This window comes from Aquarana catesbeiana, linkage group LG01 (assembly GCF_042186555.1).
Source record: "Aquarana catesbeiana isolate 2022-GZ linkage group LG01, ASM4218655v1, whole genome shotgun sequence".
Taxonomy (NCBI): domain Eukaryota; kingdom Metazoa; phylum Chordata; class Amphibia; order Anura; family Ranidae; genus Aquarana; species Aquarana catesbeiana.
The window spans coordinates 305,593,226-305,618,525 of NC_133324.1; the positions used below are offsets into that span (position 1 = coordinate 305,593,226).

The following is a 25,300-nucleotide window of genomic DNA, read 5'->3' on the forward strand; positions in this document are numbered from 1 at the left end:
AAGCTTGAACTGAGCAGGCCAACAGACGGCCGCACTTGTTGCCATGTTCATAAAAGATCCTCTGGCCAAGAATGTACCGTCTTTTCGTGCGTTTATCCAGCTCCTCCAAAAGGTGAGAACAGGATCGTATTAAGTCCTGAAGTGTAGATTGGGCTTGGGTCTGTTTGTGGGTCGTTTCCAGAATTTTAATCGATTGGATAAGGGAATTGATGGTCTCTTGCTGCAGTTTTCTGAATTTCAATGCTAGGGCCAGCAATTCACCCCGGATCACACTTATGTGCCTCCCATAAAGAAATTGAAGATACTTCTGGACTTGTGTTTTCCTGGAAATATTGACGGATGCGCGTGCGGATGTGTTCAATTGTAGGGATGTCTTTAAGTAGGGAGGGGTTCAGATGCCAGATTTTCGACTTAGTTTCTACTTCCGGGAAGGCGAGAGTTACCGTGATCGGATGGTGGTCTGATAAGAACATAGGTTCTATTGTTGCTTGTTTTAGATATGATAGCTCTGCCTGGGAGAGGAAGAAGTAGTCTATCCTCGAGTACTTTTGATGTGGGGCTGAGTAGAAAGTATAATCCTTTACCGAAGGTGACATAGTGCGCCATGAGTCAGGTGTTGTAAGTTTAGCTTGATCTGTCTTAGTGCTTTGTATGTTAGGTTGGAGGATCCCGTGGAAGAGTCTAGCAGGGGATTCAAGGGTATGTTGAAGTCCCCCCCCCATTAGGACCAACCCTTTTCTGAAAGGCTGCTAGTTGGTCACATACTTTTTGAAAGAAGGAGACCTGATGGTCGTTTGGACTGTATATATTAGCTAACGTCAGTGGCTTTGAGGCGTAAGTACCCTTAAGAAAAATGAACCTACCCTCCGGGTCAATAAGGCAGTCTGTAATGAGGAAGTTAGCATGTCTGGAAATTAGTATAGAGACACCTTTGGTCTTGGCTTCGGCATTAGTGGCCTGAAATACCTGGTGATATATGTGGTTTGACAATTTGGGAACGGCATCCGATCGAAAATGGGTCTCTTGTAAAAATATGAAATGAGCTCTGTGTTTAGACAGAGAATAGAGGACTTGCGATCTTTTTTCAGGCAGGTTCAGACCCTTTACATTCAAAGAAATACACTTCAGTGACAGGGGAGTACTGATAACCTTGCTATGCTGCTTCATCGCAGGCGAGCAGGGGGATCGAGCCGATTTATTAGCAGAGGACGAGACAGGCTTCACCTAGTCTTAAAATTCTTTTTCCCTCAGGCGGGAGGACGAGAGCGGAGCAAACCCAGAAAGGGGGGAGGTAAGACAAGAGGGGTACCTCAGTGTATGAGGGTGAGGAGGACTAAGAGGGACAGAGAAGGAAGTAGGGGTAGAAGGGAAGGGATAAAATGACAGATGGGAAGCAGCAGAAAGAAGAGAGAAAGAGGGACAGATATATCAAACCAGAGATGGATATAGAAATACTAATCCACCTAGGATTAGAACAGGTCTGGAGTGTCAGCCTATGTCCAATCAGGACTGCTGTGTGGGGTAGAGAGAATGGACGGAAACCACAGGGTATGTGTACCGTCAGGGTCCAAGAAAATAGTCTAGTGGTTGTGCACGTCAATGCACCCCACTTCAAGTGAGAGGGCGGGGAGCCTGCATTGGGCAACACACAGAGCGTAATTGCATCCTGGTCTTAAAAGTAAAAAAAAACGGGGGGCGCATGCGCGGCGCGAACCGAGCAGGAAGCAAGAGCTGAGAGCTCCGTGAGCCACGAAGGAGATCGGCACTTCCCCGGGGCCTTACACGCAGGTTTCTGACCCAATTCTTCCCAACACCCCCGGCGGAACTTCCAGCGCATGCCGGGACCCAAAAATCGCCGCTCCAAACCGGCTCAAAGATCCCTAACTACATATCTACTGCGAGTGAGAGAGCGGAGCATGCAGGCCCAAGATGGCGCCCGGAGGACACAGCCACAGGCAAGCCCTCCTGCTGCAGCTACTTCACCGGCACACTCCCAGGGAGAATGTGAGTACACACTACAGTTAACCAAGGCGGACTTAGATGCCAGTCTAACCCTGATGTATGATAAAATAGCCCAAAAGTTCCAATCTGAGCTGCATAAGTCCACTAATACCCTATCTCTAGAGATTGCAGCGCTGGGCAACAGAACGGACTTGCTAGAAACTAAACACGATGAGCTGTCCCTGGGGTACTCTGATCTCAGGAAGGAGCATGAATCTTTATCAGAAACAGTCCTGCAATTGCAAGCACACATTGAGGACCTCGACAACAGAAATAGGCGTAACAATCTTAGGGTGCGAGGGGTCCCCGAATCAGTAACTGAATTGCTGCCAGCCATTCAAAGGCTATTTCAAACTCTCCTGCCTGATTCCCCATTGACGGCCTTTTCCTGTGACAGGATCCACAGGGCCTTACGCCCTCCTCCACCCCCAGAGAAGCCTCCTAGGGACATTGTGCTATGCCTCAAGGACTTCCTGATTAAAGAGGACATCCTCAGGGCCGCAAGAAACACTCCTAACATTCGGTTGGATGGGACCCCGGTCCAAATTTACCCAGATATCTCCCCAACCACCCTAGACAAACGCAGGAAGATGAAGGAGGTTACATCAGTGCTGCAGTCGGCAAGCATTCGTTACCGATGGGGCTTCCCTTTCAAGCTACAGGTACCTCATAATGGCACGACATACACTGTTACCACGCTGGCTGAAGGCAAAGAGATGCTTGTGAAATTGGGCCTCCTTGATGCTGCTTCCCTGCCCAGGCTACCATCCACACCGAGACACTCAGCAATTTGGGCTACCCCGCCACCCAGAAGAGACCGCCGGGATCAACGTCGGGACTGACGGATGCAGCGGCACTAACTTTTTGGTTTTACTTTTTATCCTCTTTCCCCCTTCTAATTTTTAAGTTCCACACTCGCTGCTATGTTTGGTTTCTCCCACAGATGGATAAGAACTTGGATCCTTTCCTGCTATGCTTTGAATGCACCTAAAATCTCCAGGCTCCACGCAGATTCCAGGTCGCGCCCGCTTGTGAGACCCCACACTCACCACTATTGGGGACTGGTCGGCTCTTCATCTGTTTAGTGATGTCGGAGCTGACAGACCCAACACAGGTAACCCCTCCAGATATATCTGCACATGTGCAGAACACACGGACAATACGGTATAGAGTGTTGGACCATTGGGTCCGATTGGACACCACCTTTTGGGTATATGGGATGTCTTCCCCCATTACCCCCCAGGACTTTTGTTGGCCATTTTTCGGCCGAGTTTTCCAGTTTTTGAAGCTGATTACTATATTGTTTTATCTGTTTATTATTTTTTTTGCTTTTTTTACATATTTTGTGCAACCCATCTCAGAAGGTACTATTATTTTGGTATATACACTATCATCTCAGATAATGCAAGTGTATATTATGCGGGGGATATACTTCCTGCCTGGGCCTCACCTTAGGGATCTAAATGCTGGTGGGGAACCCACTCTTGACCTGGACCTGATTCTAGTCTTAAAGCTACCCCTATGGACCCGCTATGGGTATCAAGATTATATCTCATAATGTGAAAGGGTTTAATACCCCCCATAAACGAAGGAAAGCATTTAAAGCTTATAAGTCACTTGGAGCGGACATTATACTGCTCCAGGAGACACATTTCTCTAGGGATAACCACCCATCATACTTTGATAAAACATTTAAACAATGCTATTTTACAACATTTGGGTCCAGGTCCAGAGGGGCCGCTATCTTTATTAGGAATTCAGTATTATTTCAGGTCCAACAGACATACAAAGATCCTGAAAGTCGGTTTGTGATCATTCAGGGCACCATCCAACACAAACAAGTGACCCTAGCTTCATTATATGCCCCTAATGCCTCACAGGCTACATTTTTTAAAGAATTTTTCCAGATCCTTGAAAGGTTTCATTCCCCCCATCTGTTAATCGGAGGGGATTTTAACCTGGTAGCCCACTCAGGACAGGATAGAAGCAGAACATGTCCAACCTCTAAAGCGTTCCCCAAATCTCTTCAGTACTCCTTGCGCTCCTCTCAATTGATAGATATATGGAGGGCCCACAATGTTGGATCGAAAGAATACACCTTTTATTCCCACCCCCACGATAGTTACTCTCGCCTAGACTATGTTTTTTGCACCCCCTCTTTGGCAGTCAACTCCACCTCTGCCAATATACATATATGTCCTTGGTCGGACCATCACATGGTCTCCACAAATATTTCCTGTTTAGGCCTCCCCCACACGTCTAGGTCTTGGCGTTTAAATGAGTCACTTCTCACAGATCCGGTGATTTTGGCCCAACTGGTAGATCGCCTGAAAGAGTATTTTAGAACTAACAACGTGGAAGATATCTCCCCTATCACCCTATGGGCTGCTCATAAGGCTGTTATGAGAGGCCACCTTATAGAAATCTCTACAACACAAAAACGCCAAAGACAACAAGACACTCATAAACTTACAGTAGAACTAGAACGTTTATATCACAGTCACACTCAGACACCTTCCACTGAATTGCTCCAGCAAATCACTGAAAAGAGAAGGGCCCTTGACGATATTCTTTCTGGTCACATAGAGAAATCACTTAGATGGTCCAAAGCTCGTTTTCTCCTTCACAGTAACTCCGCCTCCACGATGTTTGCACGAAAGCTAAAACAATCTTCCCAACCGACCCACCTCTATAAGTTGAAAGATAAAAATGGCAATATTACCTCACACCCTAAACAGGTTTTGAACATCTTCTCCTCTTTCTATCAGAAATTATTTTCAGGCCCAGATCCCTCCTGCTCCCCTCCAGTGCAATCATGGTTAGACACTCTTTTGCTACCCCAGTTGACTGAGGAGCATCTTGAAATCCTTAATGCTCCATGCTCTTCAGAGGAAGTGGCATCAATCATATCCTCCCTTAAGCTATCTAAGGCCCCAGGCCCAGACGGGTTTTCAGCAATCTATTATAAAAAACTAAAGGACTTTCTACTCCCTACTCTAACTAACATGTACAATCAGATCCTCGAAGGAAAGCAATTCCCTGAGGAAATGCTTTTGGCCAACATGTCCCTCATACCCAAACCGAACAAAGATCATACTCTCCCTCAAAACTTTCGCCCCATATCGGTTATTAACAACGACCTTAAAATTTTTGGAAAGCTCTTGGCAGTTAGACTAGCTAAAGTGATACAGTCTCTGATCTCTCCCGACCAAACCGGTTTTATCCCATCGAGACAGATCACAGACAATATTCGCTTGGCCTCCAACATTGTGCAGGATGCCCAGGCACGCACGAATCAGGTACTACTCCTGAGTTTAGATATAAACAAAGCATTTGACAGCGTTATGTGGTCATATCTAGACACAGTATTGCTAAAATTTGGATTTAGAGGGGCATTTCTAAAAGGCTTTAAAGCCCTTTACCATCATCCTAAGACTCGCATAAAGCTGCCGGGGTGTAACTCAGACTATTTTTCGCTGCAATGTGGTACAAGACAAGGGTGTCCCCTCTCCCCTTTATTATTTGCACTCGCCATGGAGCCCCTGTCTAGATCCATCTCCACAAACCTAAACATTAAAGGGTACAGAAAAGGGAACCAAGAATTTAAACTAAGCCTCTATGCGGACGATGTACTTTTATTTATCACAGACCCATTGATCTCCCTCCCCAATCTTATATCCACTCTGAGTGCCTTCCAAAACTTATCAGGCCTTGGAATCAATCCCAGCAAATGTACTGCGATGCCCATCCACCTTCCACAACACTTATTATCTACACTCCAAGACAAATTCAAATTTACATGGAACTACACCTCCCTACAATATTTAGGCATCAAACTGGCCCCCTCTCTCAAACAAATGTACTCCTTAAATTATCCCCCTGCTTTCACTAAAATTAAATCTCTCTTATATCAGTGGTCTTCATACCGTATATCATTTCTAGGTAGGATTCAAGCAATTAAGATGAATATCCTCCCAAAACTATTATTTCTGTTTAGATCACTACCTCTATATGTTTCTCGCTCCTACCTGTCGATGGTGCAGTCGACTCTTCTCAAGTTTATATGGCAAAACAAAAAACACCGAATTGGTCGACAGATAATGTATAGAACACAGTCGAATGGAGGTTTGGGTTGCCCAGACCTTTGGAAATACTATCTGGCATCTCGCCTCACTCAACTGGCACAATGGCATACCCCCCCATCCTCTATACCATGGCTACAGTTTGAGCAGATTTCGATTGCACCGTTCCATCTCCCGGGTATATTATGGTCTCGCTCTATTTCCCCAAAAGACATCTCCCCACTCAACTCTATAGTAGGTCAGTCACTGTACTTTTGGTCCCTATACTCAAAGAAATTTAAGTTGCTATCAGATAGACCCCTATTGTCCTCCTTTATAGGAGAGCCGTCCTTCCCCCCAGCCTTCTCATCCAAACTATCATTCTATGGTTGGATCACTAGGGGCTTGGTGAACCTTGAATCCTTGCTGCAAAACGCCGCTTTTTGCTCTTATACTCACCTGCAGCAAACCCATGATATGGGTAGATTTGAGTTTCACCAATACTTACAGATAAGACACTTTTACTCAGCACTAATCTCTGGTGGGGTGGACTTGTCTAAGACCACATTTGAGTCGCTGTGTGGAGAGGCCTCAAGAGATAGAGGGACTATTTCCATTTTATATAGACACCTTAATGACCTTAACTCTCCTCAAAAATCTAAGGCAATGGAAGAGTGGGAATCAGAGATGGCCCAAGAGTTCTCAAAGGAGGACTGGCGGGATATGATAACCAATATGCACAAATGCACGAGATCTATATCTATTAAAGAGACAACTCTCAAAATTCACACCAGGTGGTATTACACTCCTGATCGTCTCCATAGATTCTATCCCCTGGTGCCTGGCACATGCTTTAGAGGATGCCAGGACAGGGGAACGATGTTGCACACTTTCTGGAGTTGTAAGGCCCTGGACATCATATGGCAAAAGACTACGGCTCTCATATCACGTATGTCCGGTATTTCGATTACACTAACTTCTCCAATGTGCCTGCTTTTTGCAGAACTCCCAGAGATCCCCACCCCATTACAGAAATTATTCCACACTCTTTTTAGCGCTGTTCAATGGGCAATAGCCCTGAATTGGAAAAGACCTCAGGTGCCTTGGTCGCAGGTGATCTCACGTATGGAGTCCATTAGGACTATGGAACGAGTGCACCATACTCTCCGGGACTCCATACATATATTCGATCGTAAATGGAACATTTGGACGGCTCACCTGCTCAGTGACAGACTAAACGATCCTTCTGCCCCAATAACTGCCTCACAATAAAAGTGTCTACGTTCTTCAAAAGATAGACTCTGAATAGGTAGATACCATTAACAGCGACATAGCCTTCTGATTTCTGGTATAAGAGCTTACAACATCCACAATGATTGTAGGCTATGATACTATATATGGGATGCATGTTTATCGCATTAGTTTGTTTCTATTTTTCTTTCTTTTTATTTTTTCTTTTGTTATTTGATTTCTCTCTTTATGTTTCTTATTGTTATGATTTATTGGGTGCTATACGATATAATTGTACAATGAGATATGGATGCTAGTATGAAACTGTGGAGCTGTTACGGACTGTATTACCATTATACCTCATGTACCCTTAACACTTGTTCACCCTGATATAACATTTTTCTGCAATAAAAACGTTTGTAAACAAAAAAAAGTAAAAAAAAACAAAATCCTTCAAAGAAACAAGAACCTTAATGAAAACTCGATCACTGAACATCACAAAACCCTAATGCTGGACACCATCGTAGTTTGCATGTGTGCATATGATAAACATACATTATTATAACCCCCTGTGTATCCTCAGCATCCTTAACTTAATCAGGGGGTAGAGGAAAGGGAGAAGGAAAATAGAGTTGGAAAAGAGGGAAGGGGTTAGCAGACAGAATAGTGTGGTAGAGAAACCTGAAGAGGATAGAAAGAGGGCAACAGATGGAATGGGAGAGGAGAGGGAGTGATCTGTAGTATCAGGGCAGCAGATACCCAAGGACAGGGGGGGGAGAGTAGGTTAGGGTACACGGGTAAATGAGATACACGCCTTAGTGTTATAAAGGGGTTAGACTAACTTGAGCTTATATAGCCCTCACCTGTAGATATACCCTAAAGTAAATCATTATAACCCTCTGCAGTATGTTCATGTCTGGGTCAGCTAGAGTATATAGGCTACATAAGCTACATATAACCCCTAACATCTTAACTAAGTTAAGTTACTTCAACCCTTGTTTGGAGACTTGGGATGTTGGGATGAATCCCGCTGTATCCCAGGCGTCCAAACCAAAACAGTTAACATCTCAAACCTCTGTCACCGCGAATCAACCTGGTCTTGTGGCAGTCCTCAGTGTTATTAGTGTTATGTTGAAACCAAGTATCCCTGTGAAGGGCTAGAGGCCATGATGGCAGTGTTCCAAATGTTCCGATGCAGACCTCACAGTGTTCGTTGCAATTCTTCTGTGGAGACGTTGGAGGAGGCGATGATGATGTCTGCAGGGGAAAATATTCTATGTCTTCAAGATCCATCATGCAAGCTGTGACCACTCTCGTTCGCATCTCGATTGCATATCACAGTCATTCACAAACCAACCGAGAAGAGAGCTGTACTGAAAGCCCGGAGGTATAGGGCGAGGCGTCAGGACGTTCTGAAAGATAATGTAAGAAAAAAGGCAAGAAGCGCCAATCTAAGTGCAGTATCATAAGGGCTTTAATTTAAAATGTATAAAAACAACAGCCAAATGGCTACTCGCAAGGACAGGATAAATACAGGCAAGGACATATAGTGGGTCCAGGGACGTCCTCCTCAGATGTTACAAAGGTGCATGGTGCAGGTTCTGAGGAGGATGTCCCTGGACCCACTATATGTCCTTGCCTGTATTTATCCTGTCGTTGTGAGTAGCCATTTGGCTGTTGTTTTTATACATTTTAAATTAAAGCCTTTATGATACTGCACTTAGATTGGCGCTTCTTGCCTTTTTTCTTACATTATCTTTCAGAGCTGTTGCTTCCACTCTCAAGTGAGCTGCCGCTGGTGCAGAGTATCAGATTCCTTTGAACTATATTTTTTCATTGATTTTATTTTTTCATTGATTTTATTTTTTCATTGACTATTATTCTGTTATTCTCTGGACGTTTTTGGCAGAGTTTATATATTTTTATATTTTTGATTTTGCATATTCAGGAGATTTAGTCACACTGCCCGTTTTATCCTGGACTTGTATTACGTTTATGTGTATCATTTTCATCTATTCATGTTTGATGTGTGTTCTTGCGCCATTTATCTTTTTTGTCAGGACGTTCTAAATCCTCTTATAGATGCTCAGTCTCAGAGGTATCATCTCATCAGGGATCATTTGCATTAAAGTGTGTAACAGGACTGGGAGAATAAGGTTAACAAAAGTGCCAGAGGATAGTGTTCTAGATGGGGCTAGGCAAAAGTCACAGGCAGGTTTAATGATGTATCCAAAACGCATATATCAGTCAGTTCCCAAAATAAAAAACAAACAACGGGACCAGCATGTGAAGGGCAACTCTAGGCTTCCATGCGACCTCTCCTCGCTGAAGGTGAGGGAGGTGATCCCGGGCTGCGTGGGTAAAGGTCACATTGTGATGCACGGGCACTTGGAGAAGCCAGGTCACCTGTGTGTGTGTCTGCGTGTTCTGTCTCGCTGGGCTTTTGAGGATGGATTTAGGGACACTGGGAGCCATGGTTCCACGGGAAAGAACTGTGCATACCAATCCGGTAATTCTATAATTGGAAGGTCCAACTGCTCGCAAAAGATCTGTAAGTCATCCGGCGTGCGCAGTAGTGCAGAGCGACCTCTGGATGACGCTGACAATCCAAACGGAAACTTCCAGCGATAAGTGATATTGCGGGCCCTTAGAGCATCCAACAGGGGGCGCTGAGCTCTTCTGTTTTGGAGCGTGATTTGCGACAAGTTCTGAAATAGTTTTACTTCTGCTCCGTTGTGTAAGATCTGTCCTCTCTCTCTTGCTTTGCGTATGATTTCTTCCTTAAGTTGGAAATTAACCACACAGCACACAATGTCCCTAGGCGGTTCATTTTCACGCGGCTGTGGGCGCAAGGGACGATGTGCCCTCTACATTTCAATAGGGGAATCCGCCGGGCGCTCCATTAAATCATTAAACAATGAGCAGATGTTCTGTTGTAAAGCTCCGGGGTTCACACTCTCAGGGATCCCCCACACCCTAATATTATGTCTCCGGCCCCTATTATCAAGGTCTTCGACATGTCTTTGAAGGTCAAACATTTGGGAAAGCTGGGAGTCATACACAGATTGTACTTGGCGAATGGCGGCCGCTTGTGTTTTAGAGGTTTGCTCTACGGCCTCGATGCGGTGTGCTACCGCCTGGAAGTAATTTTTCAGGTCTGCTATTGCCGCTGTCACCGAGCTCTTAATGTCTAATGCAAACTTCTCTAAGTCTAGGATGCTCGGCAGTAAGTCTCGGCCCGGGGCTGAGTCGGGAGGGGCCATCGTTAGAGAGCCGGATGGTGTGGTAGGCGAGAATGTGGTCTTGGCCTGTGAGGCCGCAGCCATTTGGCGCTGGGTCCGGAACAGCTCCGGAATGTTCTTGCTCAGTTGCGTACCTGTATCCATGATGGCCCGGGATGCAGAAGAGCTCCTGGTGGTTCTGCTCATGCTATTTTGGAGGTGCAGGCTCCCCTATAAGCTGAGTTTGGACTGCGGTACACAGGAGCTCACAGATTACGCTGCCATCTCGGTCTCCGTCCAGACCACGCCCCCTCGTTTTTTTTGTTTTTTATGGGTGGTCACATGCGTGGAGACACACTGGGGCTGGATAGTATGACTCTATTCTGTCCGGCCCTTTTTAGGAAGTGGAGTTGAGGCGGTGGAAGCATTGGGATCATCTTATTCCCTTCCTTCTTTCCCCTTTGATAATATTTTATATAACGATGGCCCCAGCCTGTTATCTTTGTGTAGGTCCCCGAATTATTCTTATCACCCAATATCACTATCAGGTCAGTAACAGGGACCATCGCTAGCTAGGGCCATAGATGCTTTAACCATATGTGTGTATATAAAAACATTATGCCTTCTTGTACTTACATCCAATGTTCATTAGTCCTCTGGATCATCCATAGGTTGTACTTGATGGACTTGTGTCTTTTTTCAACCTCACCTACTATGTAACTATGTTGTTCAATATTTCATCATCCCATTCATTATCTACATCACACCTTTTTAAAAATTTCTACCCTGCATTCTTTCCATTATTTTTTAGAACATATCTCCAGCATATATAAATATCTCCCTTCCATTTGGTCTCCAGTGTGCTTATATATACAGTGGTGATGGAAAGTATTCAGACCCCCTTACATTTTTCACTCTTCGTTATCCCTTTTATGACTAAGCCTATTTTTGAAATTTAGTGTTTACAAGTTAAAATCCATATTTTTTGCTAGAAAATTACTTAGAACCCCCAAACATTATATATATATATTTAGCAGAGAATCTAGACAATAAAATGGAGATTTTTGCAATATTTTATATCACACGGTATTTGTACAGCGGTGTTTTAAACGCAAATTTTTGGAAAAGGGACACTTCCATGAATTTTAAAAAATCCAAACAATAAAGTTACCCCAATTTTTTTGTATAATGTGAAAGATGATGTTACGCCGTGAATATAATTACCAAACATGTCACGCTTTATAATTGCACGCACTCGTGGAATGGCGACAAACTATGGTAGCTATGAATTTCCATAGGCGACGCTTTAAATTTTTTTACGGTTACCAGGTTAGAGTTACAGAGGAGGTTTAGGGCTAGAATTATTGCTCTCGCTCTGACGATCGCGGAAATACCTCACATGTGTGATTTGAACACCGTTTACATATGCGGGCGCGACTTCCGTATGCGTTTTCTTCGCTGCGCGAGCTCGCGGGGACGGGGGCGCTTTAAAATTTTATTTTTTTTAATTTATTTTATTTATTTTTAGACTTATAAATTGTGTTTTAAAAAAAATGTTTTTTTTTTACTTTTATTGCTGTCACAAGGAATGTAAACATCCCTTGTGACAGTAATAGGTGGTGACAGGTACTCTTTATGGAGGCATTGGGGGTCTAAAAGACTCCCGATCCCTCCTCTGCACTTCAAAGTATTCAGATCGCCGAAAACGGCGATTCTGAATACTGTGTATTTTTTTAAATTCGGCACCATTGGCAGCCGAGTAAACGGGAAGTGACGTCATGACGTCGCTTCCGCGTTTACATTGAGAAGGCTGGAACGAAGCCACCCACAGTTTCGTTACAGCCCGCCCACAGGCAGCCGATTGGACACCGGGACTCCCGATCGCACGAGAGGCCCGGTAAGAGCGGCGGGAGGCGGCGGGAGGGGGGATGTCCCCTCCCGCTCCTCCGGTATAACAGCCGAGCGGCTTTTAGCCGCATCTGTTGTTATATACGGGTAGCCGATTGCCCGCTCGAAACAACGGTACCGGGATGATGTCTGCAGCTGCGGGCATCATCCCGGTATAACCCCCAAAAGCCGAGTACGCACATATGCGTACGGTCAGCAGGAAGGGGTTATATTGCAGCCATTTGCTAAAATCATTTAATTTTATTTTTTCCTCATTAATGTAGACACAGCACCCCATATTGACAGAAAAACACAGAGTTGTTGACATTTGTTGCAGATTTATTAAAAAAGAAAAACTGAAATATCACATGGTCCTAAGTATTCAGACCCTTTGCTCAGTATTTAGTAGAAACACCCTTTTGATCTAATACAGCCATGAGTCTTTTTGGGAAAGATGCAACAAGTTTTTCACACCTGGATTTGGGGATCCTCTGCCATTCCTCCTTGCAGATCCTCTCCAGTCCTGTCAGGTTGGATAGTAAACGTTGGTGGACAGCCATTTTTAGGTCTCTCCAGAGATGCTCAATTTGGTTTAAGTCAGGGTTCTGGCTGGGCCATTCAAGAACAGTCATGGAGTTGTTGTGAAGCCACTCCTTCGTTATTTTAGCTGTGTGCTTAGGGTCATTGTCTTGTTGAAAGGTAAACCTTCAGCCCAGTCTGAGGTCCTGAGCACTCTGTAGAAGGTTTTCATCTAGGATATCCCTGTTCTTGGCCGCGTTCATCTTTTCCTCAATTGCAACTAGTTATCCTGTCCCTGCAGCTGAAAAAAACCCAAACAGCATGATGCTGCCACCACCACGCTTCACTGTTGGGACTGTATTGGACAGGTGATGAGCAGTGCCTGGTTTTCTCCAAATATACTGCTTAGAAAATAAGGTGCGTTGGCATGGACCATAGGGTGAGTACATGGATTGAAAACTGGCTACAAGGGCATGTTCAGAGGGTGGTGATAAATGGGGAGTACTCAGAATGGTCAGGGGTGGGTAGTGGGGTTCCCCAGGGTTCTGTGCTGGGACCAATCCTATTTAATTTGTTCATAAACGACCTGGAGGATGGGATAAACAGTTCAATCTCTGTATTTGCAGATGATACTAAGCTAGGCAGGGCAATAACTTCTCCACAGGATGTGGAAATCTTGCAAAAAGACCTGAACAAATTAATGGGGTGGGCGACTACATGGCAAATGAGGTTCAACGTAGAAAAATGTAAAATAATGCATTTGGGTGGCAAAAATATGAATGCAATCTATACACTGGGGGGAGAACCTCTGGGGGAATCTAGGATGGAAAAGGACCTGGGGGTCCTAGTAGATGATAGGCTCAGCAATGGCATGCAATAAAGCTGCTGCTGCTGCTGCTAATAAAGCAAACAGGATATTGGCATGCATTAAAAGGGGGATCAACTCCAGAGATAAAACGATAATTCTCCCGCTCTACAAGACTCTGGTCCGGCCGCACCTGGAGTATGCTGTCCAGTTCTGGGCACCAGTCCTCAGGAGGGACGTACTGGAAATGGAGCGAGTACAAAGAAGGGCAACAAAGCTAATAAAGGGTCTGGAGGATCTTAGTTATGAGGAAAGGTTACGAGCACTGAACTTATTCTCTCTGGAGAAGAGACGCTTGAGAGGGGATATGATTTCAATTTACAAATACTGTACTGGTGACCCCACAATAGGGATAAAACTTTTTCGCAGAAGAGAGTTTAATAAGACTCGTGGCCACTCATTACAATTAGAAGAAAAGAGGTTTAACCTTAAACTACGTAGAGGGTTCTTTACTGTAAGAGCGGCAAGGATGTGGAATTCCCTTCCACAGGCGGTGGTCTCAACGGGGAGCATTGATAGCTTCAAGAAACTATTAGATAATCACCTGAATGACCACAATATACAGGGATATGTAATGTAATACTGACACATAATCACACACATAGGTTGGACTTGATGGACTTGTGTCTTTTTTCAACCTCACCTACTATGTAACTATGTAACTATATATGAATTAAAGCCAAAAAGTTCTATCTTGGTCTCATCAGACCAGAGAATCTTATTTCTCACCATCTTGGAGTCCTTCAGGTGTTTTTTTAGCAAACTCCATGTGGGCTTTCATGTTTCTTGCACTGAGGAGAGGCTTCCGTCGGGCCATAAAGTCCCAACTCGTGGAGGGCTGCAGTGATGGTTGACTTTCTAAAACTTTCTCCCATCTCCCGACTGCATCTCTGAAGCTCAGCCACAGTGATCTTTGGGTTCTTCTTTACCTCTCTCACCAAGTCTCTTCTCCACAATAGCTCAGTTTGGCCGGACGGCCAGCTCTAGGAAGGGTTCTGGTCGTCCCAAACATCTTCCGTTTAAGGATTATGAAGGCCACTGTGCTCTTAGGAACCTTAAGTGCAGCAGAAATTTTTTTGTAACCTTGGCCAGATCTGTGCCTTGCCACAATTCTGTCTCTGAGCTCTTCAGGCAGTTCCTTTGACCTCATGATTCTCATTTGCTCTGACATGCACTGTGAGCTGTAAGGTCTTATATAGACAGGTGTGTGGCTTTCCTAATCAAGTCCAATCAGTATAATCAAACACAGCTGGACTCAAATGAAGGTGTAGAACCATCTCAAGGATGATCAGAAGAAATGGACAGCACCTGAGTTAAATATATGAGTGTCACAGCAAAGAGTCTGAATGCTTAGGACCATGTGATATTTCAGTTTTTCTTTTTTATTAAATCTGCAAAAATGTCAACAATTCTGTGTTTTTCTGTCAATATATAAATATATAAATGTGTAGGCAAGCGAGGCTGCCTGCTTGACATACTTTACACAAGTTTTACCTATGTGAGTTACCAATTATGTGATTAAAGGTGTTTGATTTTACCTACTACACTCAGAGGATGCTGCTTGTTTCTCTTCTTTGGTCTCTGCCCATCAGGGCTCACAAGAAACTTCAAGGGTTCATAGTAATGGTAGAACCCCTCAAAGACTCAGTGATGCCGGGGAGGTAAATAAAAGGGAAAGTGCTGGTGCAGCTCAACCTGGGGCTATCCTCGATTTCACTCCCCAACCATGCCACTATAGCAGACCCCTGCCTGGTACTCTGTCACTGTATCTTGGAGGCCCAGCCAGGGGTGGAAGCCATTTATGCCCCAATACAGGCAGCCATAGCCTCATCGGATGAGTCACAATATAAACTACTGCTGGAACAGCTTGCCGATCTCTTCTAGGACTATCCTCTACCCCAGCAGTGGCTGCTTCATCAACTGATACCTATTGCTACCTATTGGTCTTTGCCACCAGCTACCCATCTGGAAATGTTAATACCACATTTCCCCAGTCTTAGGCCAGAAGGTCAAGGACTTGTTCAACAACATGCTACAGAGTGGGGTGATTGGGAAAAAGTCATAGCCCATGGGCTGCCCCCATAATCCTGGTGTAAAAGAAGGATAGAAGCCTGTGATTTTGTGTGGACTACTGCAAACTAAATGTTTGTACCCACTGGGATGCCTACCCGTTACCCTGTTACCCTGGGTGTAAGAGTCACTCATGGCACTGGGCCAAGCCAAGTATTTCTCCACTCTCGACTTGGCAAGCAGCTTTTGGCATGTCCCAGCAAAAAACCAAGACCGTGAAAAGACTTCCTTTATCACACCCCTGGGACTGTTCAAGTTTAACTGCACGACCTTTGGGCTGTGTAATGCCATCAGTTCATTCCAGCGCTTAGTAAAGAGATGCCCAGGAGACTTCAACTTTGAGACTATGTTAGTCTACTTGGACAATATCATCATTTTCCCCAAAACCTTTGAAGACCATGCCAAACACCTGGACTGGGTGTTCACCTGTCTATGGGCTGAAGCTCAAGCCCAGTAAGTGCCGCTTAATGACACACAGGATCCAGTCTCTCCAGACCCGGCCAAAGTCCAGGCTGTACAGGATTGGCACCCCCAAAGACTGTCACTGAGTTATGCTCCTTTCTGCGGCTGGTGGGATACCCAAAGTTCGCATAAATCTCTGCCAACCCAAAAAAAGGCGGACTATCACCCTCCATTAACTCCCAATGGCAAGGCCCCCAACAACATGCCTTTGAAACTCTCAGACAAAAGCTGACTATGGCACCTTTGCTAACCAAGTGGATTACTCAAAGCCTTCCATATGTATACGGGTGGGAGCTTACAGGGCTTGGGAGCTGTCTTGGCCTAGGTGCAGGACCGATATGAGCGAGTGATTTCCTACACAAGTCGTAGTCTGCGGCCCACCGAGAAAAATCTCCATAACTACAGCTCCTTCAAATTGGAGTTGCTGGTCCCAGTTTGGGCCATCACTGAGAAGTTTTCGGAGTACCTCATGGTGGCAGATACAGAGGTCTTTATAGACAATAACCCCCTTGCTTACCTGGAAACAGCTAAACTGGGGGTGTTGGAGCAAAGGTGGATTGCCCGACTGGCAAGGCTTAAGTATAAGATCCACTATTAGCCAGGAAGGCTTAACTGATGTTCTGTCTTGCTATCTGGTGGAACACCCAGGGGAGGATTTAGACTCTAGCCAGGAGGAGGAGGAGGTTGAAGTAGCCCGTGTCCTGCCCATGGCAGACACGTCATACTCTCTCAAGGAGCAAATCACAGTACCCCAGTCAGAACCTGTCAAAATCTACAACCGGGAGGAATGGGCACTGATCCAACAAAAGGATCCTGATTTCATGCAGGTGCAATGCTTTGTCCCATGGTGGCATAAGCCATATTCCCAGAAATGTCAGAGACTTTCCAATACAGTCTGAGCAATCCTGAGATAGTGGGATCAGCTCGAGATGTGGGACAACATGCTTTATTGAAAGGTATGATTTCCTACCGAACAGTCTTTTGTAATAAAATGTGACTAAAATAAACCACACCTCCTTCCCAATACAAGCCATTCTTGATATTTTTGTCTGTAGGGCACTGTAGCAAAAATAAAACCAAATCCATTTCCAAATTCCTGCTTTACTATTAAACCATATCTTGTATAAGCTTCAATAAAACTCCCAATCCATGTTGACAGTGTGGACAATTAAAATAAATTTAATATAGAAGCCTTCAATATTTCCTCTGCTCTGTACCCAGGGTTTCACATTTTATATATTTTGCATACCAGGTATGACATGCATTCTCTTAATGTCTATGTCCACCAAAGTAATAAAAAGTTATATTTCCATCATTAAAATGTAGTGGTGTAGTTTTTGTCATACTATGTACTATTTTGAAGCGTGCTTTACTGCCTCTCACTAGGATTTCAAATCTATATGCTCTCTATAATGTTGTGCCTTTCAAATCAGACTAGAAAAAAATATTTATTTATATAGTTAAACTACCCATATCCACTTGCCGACCGCCGCACGACTATATACGTCGGCAGAATGGCACGGGCAGGCAAAAGGACTTACATGTACGTCCTTGCCTGCCCGCGGGTGGGGGGTCCGATCGGACCCCCCCCCGGTGCCTGCGGCGGTCGGCAAATGTCCCCCGGCGATCGGAGGTGAGGGGGAGGCCATCCATTCGTGGCCCCCCCCTCGCGATCGCTCCCAGCCAATGGGATCATTTCCCTGCCTCTGTAGTGTACACAGAGGCAGAGGAAATGATGTCATCTCTCCTCGGCTCGGTATTTTCCGTTCCGGGCCGAGGAGAGAAGACTGAAATGTGAGTGCACCAACACTACACACACAGTAGAACATGCCAGGCACACAAATCACCCCGATCCCCCCCCCGATCGCCCCCCGATCCCCCCCCAATCACCCCCCCCCCCTGTCACAAACTGACACCAGCAGGTTTTTTTTTTTTTTTTTTTTTTTTTTTTTCTGATTACTGTATTGGTGTCAGTTTGTGACAGTTAGTGTCAGGGCAGTGAGTGTTAGGCCCCCTGTAGGTCTAGGGTACCCCCCTAACCCCCCCTAATAAAGTTTTAACCCCTTGATCACCCCCTGTCACCAGTGTCGCTAAGCGATCATTTTTCTGATCGCTGTATTAGTGTCGCTGGTGACGCTAGTTAGTGAGGTAAATATTTAGGTTCGCCGTCAGCGTTTTATAGCGACAGGGACCCCCATATACTACCTAATAAATGTTTTAACCCCTTGATTGCCCCCTAGTTAACCCTTTCACCACTGATCACTGTATAACCGTTACGGGTGACGCTGGTTAGTTTGTTTATTTTTTATAGTGTCAGGGCACCCGCCGTTTATTACCGAATAAAGATTTAGCCCCCTGATCGCCCGGCGGTGATATGCGTCGCCCCAGGCAGCGTCAGATTAGCGCCAGTACTGCTAACACCCACGCACGCAGCATACGCCTCCCTTAGTGGTATAGTATCTGTACGGATCAATATCTGATCCGATCAGATCTATACTAGCGTCCCCAGCAGTTTAGGGTTCCCAAAAACACAGTGTTAGCGGGATCAGCCCAGATACCTGCTAGCACCTGCGTTTTGCCCCTCCGCCCGGCTCGGCCCAGCCCACCCAAGTGCAGTATCGATCGATCACGGTCACTTACAAAACACTAAACGCATAACTGCAGCGTTCGCAGAGTCAGGCCTGATCCCTGCGATCGCTAACAGTTTTTTTGGTAGCGTTTTGGTGAAATGGCAAGCACCAGCCCCAGGCAGCGTCAGGTTAGTGCCAGTAGCGCTAACACCCACGCACCGTACACCTCCCTTAGTGGTATAGTATCTGAACGCATCAATATCTGATCCGATCAGATCTATACTAGCGTCCCCAGCAGTTTAGGATTCCCAAAAACGCAGTGTTAGCGGGATCAGCCCAGATACCTGCTAGCACCTGCGTTTTGCCCCTCCGCCTGGCCCAGCCCAGCCCACCCAAGTGCAGTATCGATCGATCACTGTCACTTAAAAAAACACTAAACGCATAACTGCAGCGTTCGCAGAGTCAGGCCTGATCCCTGTGATTGCTAACAGTTTTTTTGGTAGCGTTTTGGTGAACTGGCAAGCACCAGCCCCAGGCAGCGTCAGGTTAGTGCCAGTAGCGCTAACACCCACGCACGCAGCATACACCTCCCTTAGTGGTATAGTATCTGAACTGATCAATATCTGATCCGATCAGATCTATACTAGCATCCCCAGCAGTTTAGGGTTCCCAAAAACGCAGTGTTAGTGGGATCAGCCCAGATACCTGCTAGCACCTGCGTTTTGTCCCTCCGCCCAGCCCACCCAAGTGCAGTATCGATCGATCACTGTCACTTACAAAACACTAAACGCATAACTGCAGCGTTCGCAGAGTCAGGCCTGATCCCTGCGATCGTTAACAGTTTTTTTGGTAGCGTTTTGGTGAACTGGCAAGCGCCAGCGGCCTAGTACACCCCGGTCGTAGTCAAACCAGCACTGCAGTAACACTTGGTGACGTGGCGAGTCCCATAAGTGCAGTTCAAGCTGGTGAGGTGGCAAGCACAAGTAGTGTCCCGCTGCCACCAAGAAGACAAACACAGGCCCGTCGTGCCCATAGTGCCCTTCCTGCTGCATTCGCCAATCCTAATTGGGAACCCACCACTTCTGCAGCGCCCATACTTCCCCCATTCACATCCCCCAACGAAATGCAGTCGGCTGCATGAGAGGCATTTTTATGTCCTCCCGAGTACCCCTACCCAGCGAACCCCCCAAAAAAGATGTCGTGTCTGCAGTAAGCGCGGATATAGGCGTGACACCCGCTATTATTGTCCCTCCTGTCCTGACAATCCTGGTCTTTGCATTGGTGAATGTTTTGAACGCTACCATTCACTAGCTGAGTATTAGCGTAGGGTACAGCATTGCACAGACTAGGACACACTTTCACAGGGTCTCCCAAGATGCCATCGCATTTTGAGAGACCCGAACCTGGAACCGGTTACAGTTACAAAAGGTACAGTTACAAAAAAAGTGTAAAAAAAAAAAACACAAACAAAAATATAAAATAAAAAATAATAGTTGTCGTTTTATTGTTCTCTCTCTATTCTCTCTCTCTCTATTCTCTCTATTGTTCTGCTCTTTTTTACTGTATTCTATTCTGCAATGTTTTATTGTTATTATGTTTTATCATGTTTGCTTTTCAGGTATGCAATTTTTTATACTTTACCGTTTACTGTGCTTTATTGTTAGCCATATTTTTGTCTTCAGGTACAGCATTCACGACTTTGAGTGGTTATACCAGAATGATGCTTGCAGGTTTAGGTATCATCTTGGTATCATTCTTTTCAGCCAGCGGTCGGCTTTCATGTAAAAGCAATCCTAGCGGCTAATTAGCCTCTAGACTGCTTTTACAAGCAGAGAGAATGCCCCCCCCCCCCCCCCATCGTCTTCCGTGTTTTTCTCTGGCTCTCCTGTCTCAACAGGGAACCTGAGAATGCAGCCGGTGATTCAGCCAGCTGACCATAGAGCTGATCAGAGACGAGAGTGGCTCCAAACATCTCTATGGCCTAAGAAACCGGAAGCTACGAGCATTTTATGACTTAGATTTCGCCGGATGTAAATAGCGCCATTGGGAAATTGGGGAAGCATTTTATCACACCGATCTTGGTGTGGTCAGATGCTTTGAGGGCAGAGGAGAAATCTAGGGTCTAATAGACCCCAATTTTTTCAAAAAAGAGTACCTGTCACTACCTATTGCTATCATAGGGGATATTTACATTCCCTGAGATAACAGTAAAAATGATTAAAAAAAAAAAAAAATGAAAGAAACAGTTTTAAAATAAGATAAAAAAGCAAAAAAATAATAAAAAAAAAAAAAAAAAAAAAAAAAAAAGCACCCCTGTCCCCCCTGCTCTCGCGCTAAGGCGAACGCAAGCGTCGGTCTGGCGTCAAATGTAAACAGCAATTGCACCATGCATGTGAGGTATCACCGCGACGGTCAGATCGAGGGCAGTAATTTTAGCAGTAGACCTCCTCTGTAAATCTAAAGTGGTAACCTGTAAAGGCTTTTAAAGGCTTTTAAAAATGTATTTATTTTGTTGCCACTGCACGTTTGTGCGCAATTGTAAAGCATGTCATGTTTGGTATCCATGTACTCGGCCTAAGATCATCTTTTTTATTTCATCAAACATTTGGGCAATATAGTGTGTTTTAGTGCATTAAAATGTAAAAAAGTGTGTTTTTTCCCCAAAAAATGCGTTTGAAAAATCGCTGCGCAAATACTGTGTGAAAAAAAAAAATTAAACACCCACCATTTTAATCTGTAGGGCATTTGCTTTAAAAAAATATATAATGTGTGGGGGTTCAAAGTAATTTTCTTGCAAAAAAAAATAATTTTTTCATGTAATCAAAAAGTGTCAGAAAGGGCTTTGTCTTCAAGTGGTTAGAAGAGTGGGTGATGTGTGACATAAGCTTCTAAATGTTGTGCATAAAATGCCAGGACAGTTCAAACCCCCCCCCAAATGACCCCATTTTGGAAAGTAGACACCCCAAGCTATTTGCTGAGAGGCATGTCGAGTCCATGGAATATTTTATATTGTGACACAAGTTGCGGGAAAGAGACAAATTTTTTTTTTTTTTTTTTTTTTTTGCACAAAGTTGTCACTAAATGATATATTGCTCAAACATGCCATGGGAATATGTGAAATTACACCCCAAAATACATTCTGTTGCTTCTCCTGAGTACGGGGATACCACATGTGTGGGACTTTTTGGGAGCCTAGCCGCGTATGGGACCCCGAAAACCAAGCACCGCCTTCAGGCTTTCTAAGGGCGTAAATTTTTGATTTCACTCTTCACTGCCTATCACAGTCTCGGAGGCCATGGAATGCCCAGGTGGCACAAACCCCCCCCAAATGACCCCATTTTGGAAAGTAGACACCCCAAGCTATTTGATGAGAGGTATAGTGAGTATTTTGCAGACCTCACTTTTTGTCACAAAGTTTTGAAAATTAAAAAAAGAAAAAAAAAATTTTTTTTTTTGTCTTTCTTCATTTTCAAAAACAAATGAGAGCTGCAAAATACTCACTATACCTCTCAGCAAATAGCTTGGGGTGTCTACTTTCCAAAATGGGGTCATTTGGGGGGGGTTTGTGCCACCTGGGCATTCCATGACCTCCGAAACTGTGATAGGCAGTGAAGAGTGAAATCAAAAATGTACACCCTTAGAAATCCTGAAGGCGGTGATTGGTTTTCGGGGTCCTGTACGCGGCTAGGCTCCTAAAAAGTCCCACACATGTGGTATCCCCATACTCAGGAGAAGCAGCAGAATGTATTTTGGGGTGCAATTCCACATATGCCCATGACCTGTGTGAGCAATATATCATTTAGTGACAACTTTGTGCAAAAAAAAAAAAAAAAATTGTCACATTCCCGCAACTTGTGTCAAAATATAAAATATTCCATGGACTCAACATGCCTCTCAGCAAATAGCTTGGGGTGTCTACTTTCCAAAATGGGGTCATTTGGGGGGGGTTTGTGCCATCTGGGCATTTTATGGCCTTCAAAACTGTGATAGGTAGTGAGGAGTAAAATCAAAAATGTACGCCCTTAGAAATCCTGAAGGCAGTGATTGGTTTTCGGGGCCCCGTATGCGGCTAGGCTCCCAAAAAGTCCCACACATGTGGTATCCCCATACTCAGGAGAAGCAGCTAAATGTATTTTGGGGTGCAATTCCACATATGCCCATGGCCTGTGTGAGCAATATATCATTTAGTGACAACTTTTTGTAATTTTTTTTTTTTTTTTTTTTTTTTTGTCATTATTCAATCACTTGGGACAAAAAAAATGAATATTCAATGGGCTCAACATGCCTCTCAGCAATTTCCTTGGGGTGTCTACTTTCCAAAATGGGGTCATTTGTGGGGGTTTTGTACTGCCCTGCCATTTTAGCACCTCAAGAAACGACATAGGCAGTCATAAATTAAAGGCTGTGTAAATTCCAGAAAATGTACCCTAGATTGTAGGCGCTATAACTTTTGCGCAAACCAATAAATATACACTTATTGACATTTTTTTTACCAAAGACATGTGGCCAAATACATTTTGGCCTAAATGTATGACTAAAATTGAGTTTATTGGATTTTTTTTAGAACAAAAAGTAGAAAATATCATTTTTTTTCAAAATTTTCGGTCTTTTTCCGTGTATAGCGCAAAAAATAAAAACGGCAGAGGTGATCAAATACCATCAAAAGAAAGCTCTATTTGTGGGAAGAAAAGGACGCAAATTTTGTTTGGTTACAGCATTGCATGACCGCGCAATTAGCAGTTAAAGCGACGCAGTGCCAATTTGTAAAAAGTGCTCTGGTCAGGAAGGGGGTAAATCCTTCCGGGGCTGAAGTGGATATTATATGAAAATTACTAGGATCTGCTAGTACTGTCTCTTCAAACTACTAATTCCTATCAAACCTCTACAGTGTATAAATCTAAGATACATCCCCACTATTTCCGTCTGATCCCTTACTAAACTCTTCATTTAATAAAGTCATTAGCTCCAGATTCAGATCCATAAAAAGCATCTTTTAAACTAAACCCCATCAAAGCTCTAAATAAATATTACATGCGCGTGAATTTTATGTGCACAAAAGTTGTATGTGAATTTTTGTGCACAAGATATCCTGCAGCTACCCCATGATCACAAGCCCAAGACAATACATCTGATAATAGACATAATACAAAAAGAAAGGGGAGCGTAAAACTTCGAGCAATGAAACACTTTTATCAAATAAATGCAGAGCAAACAAATACATGATCTTCTGTGTGACATAGGGAAGATAAGACTTACATGAAGCTGAAACAGAACTTCCACTGTGCTCGGTGTCCTAAGGACAGTGTGGCTGTGCTGGACTGGATCTGTGTGACTCATCAGGCTGAGAAGAATGACTGACTCCTGCTCATGCAGCACTTCACAGAATCTTTCACAGTTAACAGCCAGTTCAATCACCTGATAACAAATCTGTGGGAAAAAATAAAGGAGAGGGATCAGTAAATAATCACAAGGCACATCCTAACATTTGATCTAATCATATGAGGTGCTACATTTGTTGGCATTTTCTGTTTTAAATAAACACAATCATGTGCTCATGAGCACATGTAACTTGGCGCTCAACAATATAGGCTGCACAAACTAGAGTACAAGTCTCAAAAACGTATACCATCAAGTGGTGGTTAAAAGATGTTGAAATGATACTAAACTCTTAGGGAACTGTGACAGAAACCATTTGACACAAAGTGGGCCATGGATATCAGTCATGGAAGCATGAGAAAAGGATGTAATCCCCAGCTCCTGGTAGAAACAGACCTTGGGGGTGATCTGATTTGACATGCAAGAGAAAAGAGTTAAAACACTTTTTTCTAGCAAACATATATCCACACTTACATTTAAAACTTGGTGTGACAGCTTAGCAGTGGAAGGGTGAACATACAGCAGCTTACCAGGATCACCCGCTAGTCACTGAGCCAGATGCATGGAGCCAGACCCCCCCCAAAAGGAGATTACTGCAACAGCCTCCTTCACAAAGACAGCAAGCAAACACCAGAGAATGTGGGTGGGCACTATGCATTTCAAGGGCCCTGTCCCCTTTGTCAAGCCTGCAACAGAAGATTACGAGCTGGTTTTTAGGGCAGCAAGGAGAGAATGTTGGAGCTACAATTCCGACAACAAAAGCCATAGATTTTTTCCGACGGATGTTGGCTCAAACTTGTCTTGCATACACATGGTCACACAAATCTTGATGGAAATTCCGAACGTCAAGAATACGGTGACATACAACACGTATGACGAGCCAAATGTCAAAATGGAAAATGTCCGATGGAGCCTATACACGGTTGGAATTTCCGACAACAAGCTCCTATCGAACATTTTCTGTAGGAAAATCCGACCGTGTGAACAGGGCAATATACATTATGTGCAAACAAATAGCAACCATCCTAATCTATAGCT

General features: G+C 44.4%; 1 pseudogene; it reads right to left on the minus strand.

The window, feature by feature from the left end:
• Nucleotides 1-24,340, minus strand: part of LOC141143797 (dehydrogenase/reductase SDR family member 4-like) — a 147,963-nt pseudogene extending 123,623 nt beyond the window's left edge.
• Between the last annotated feature and the right edge of the window lie 960 nt (nt 24,341-25,300).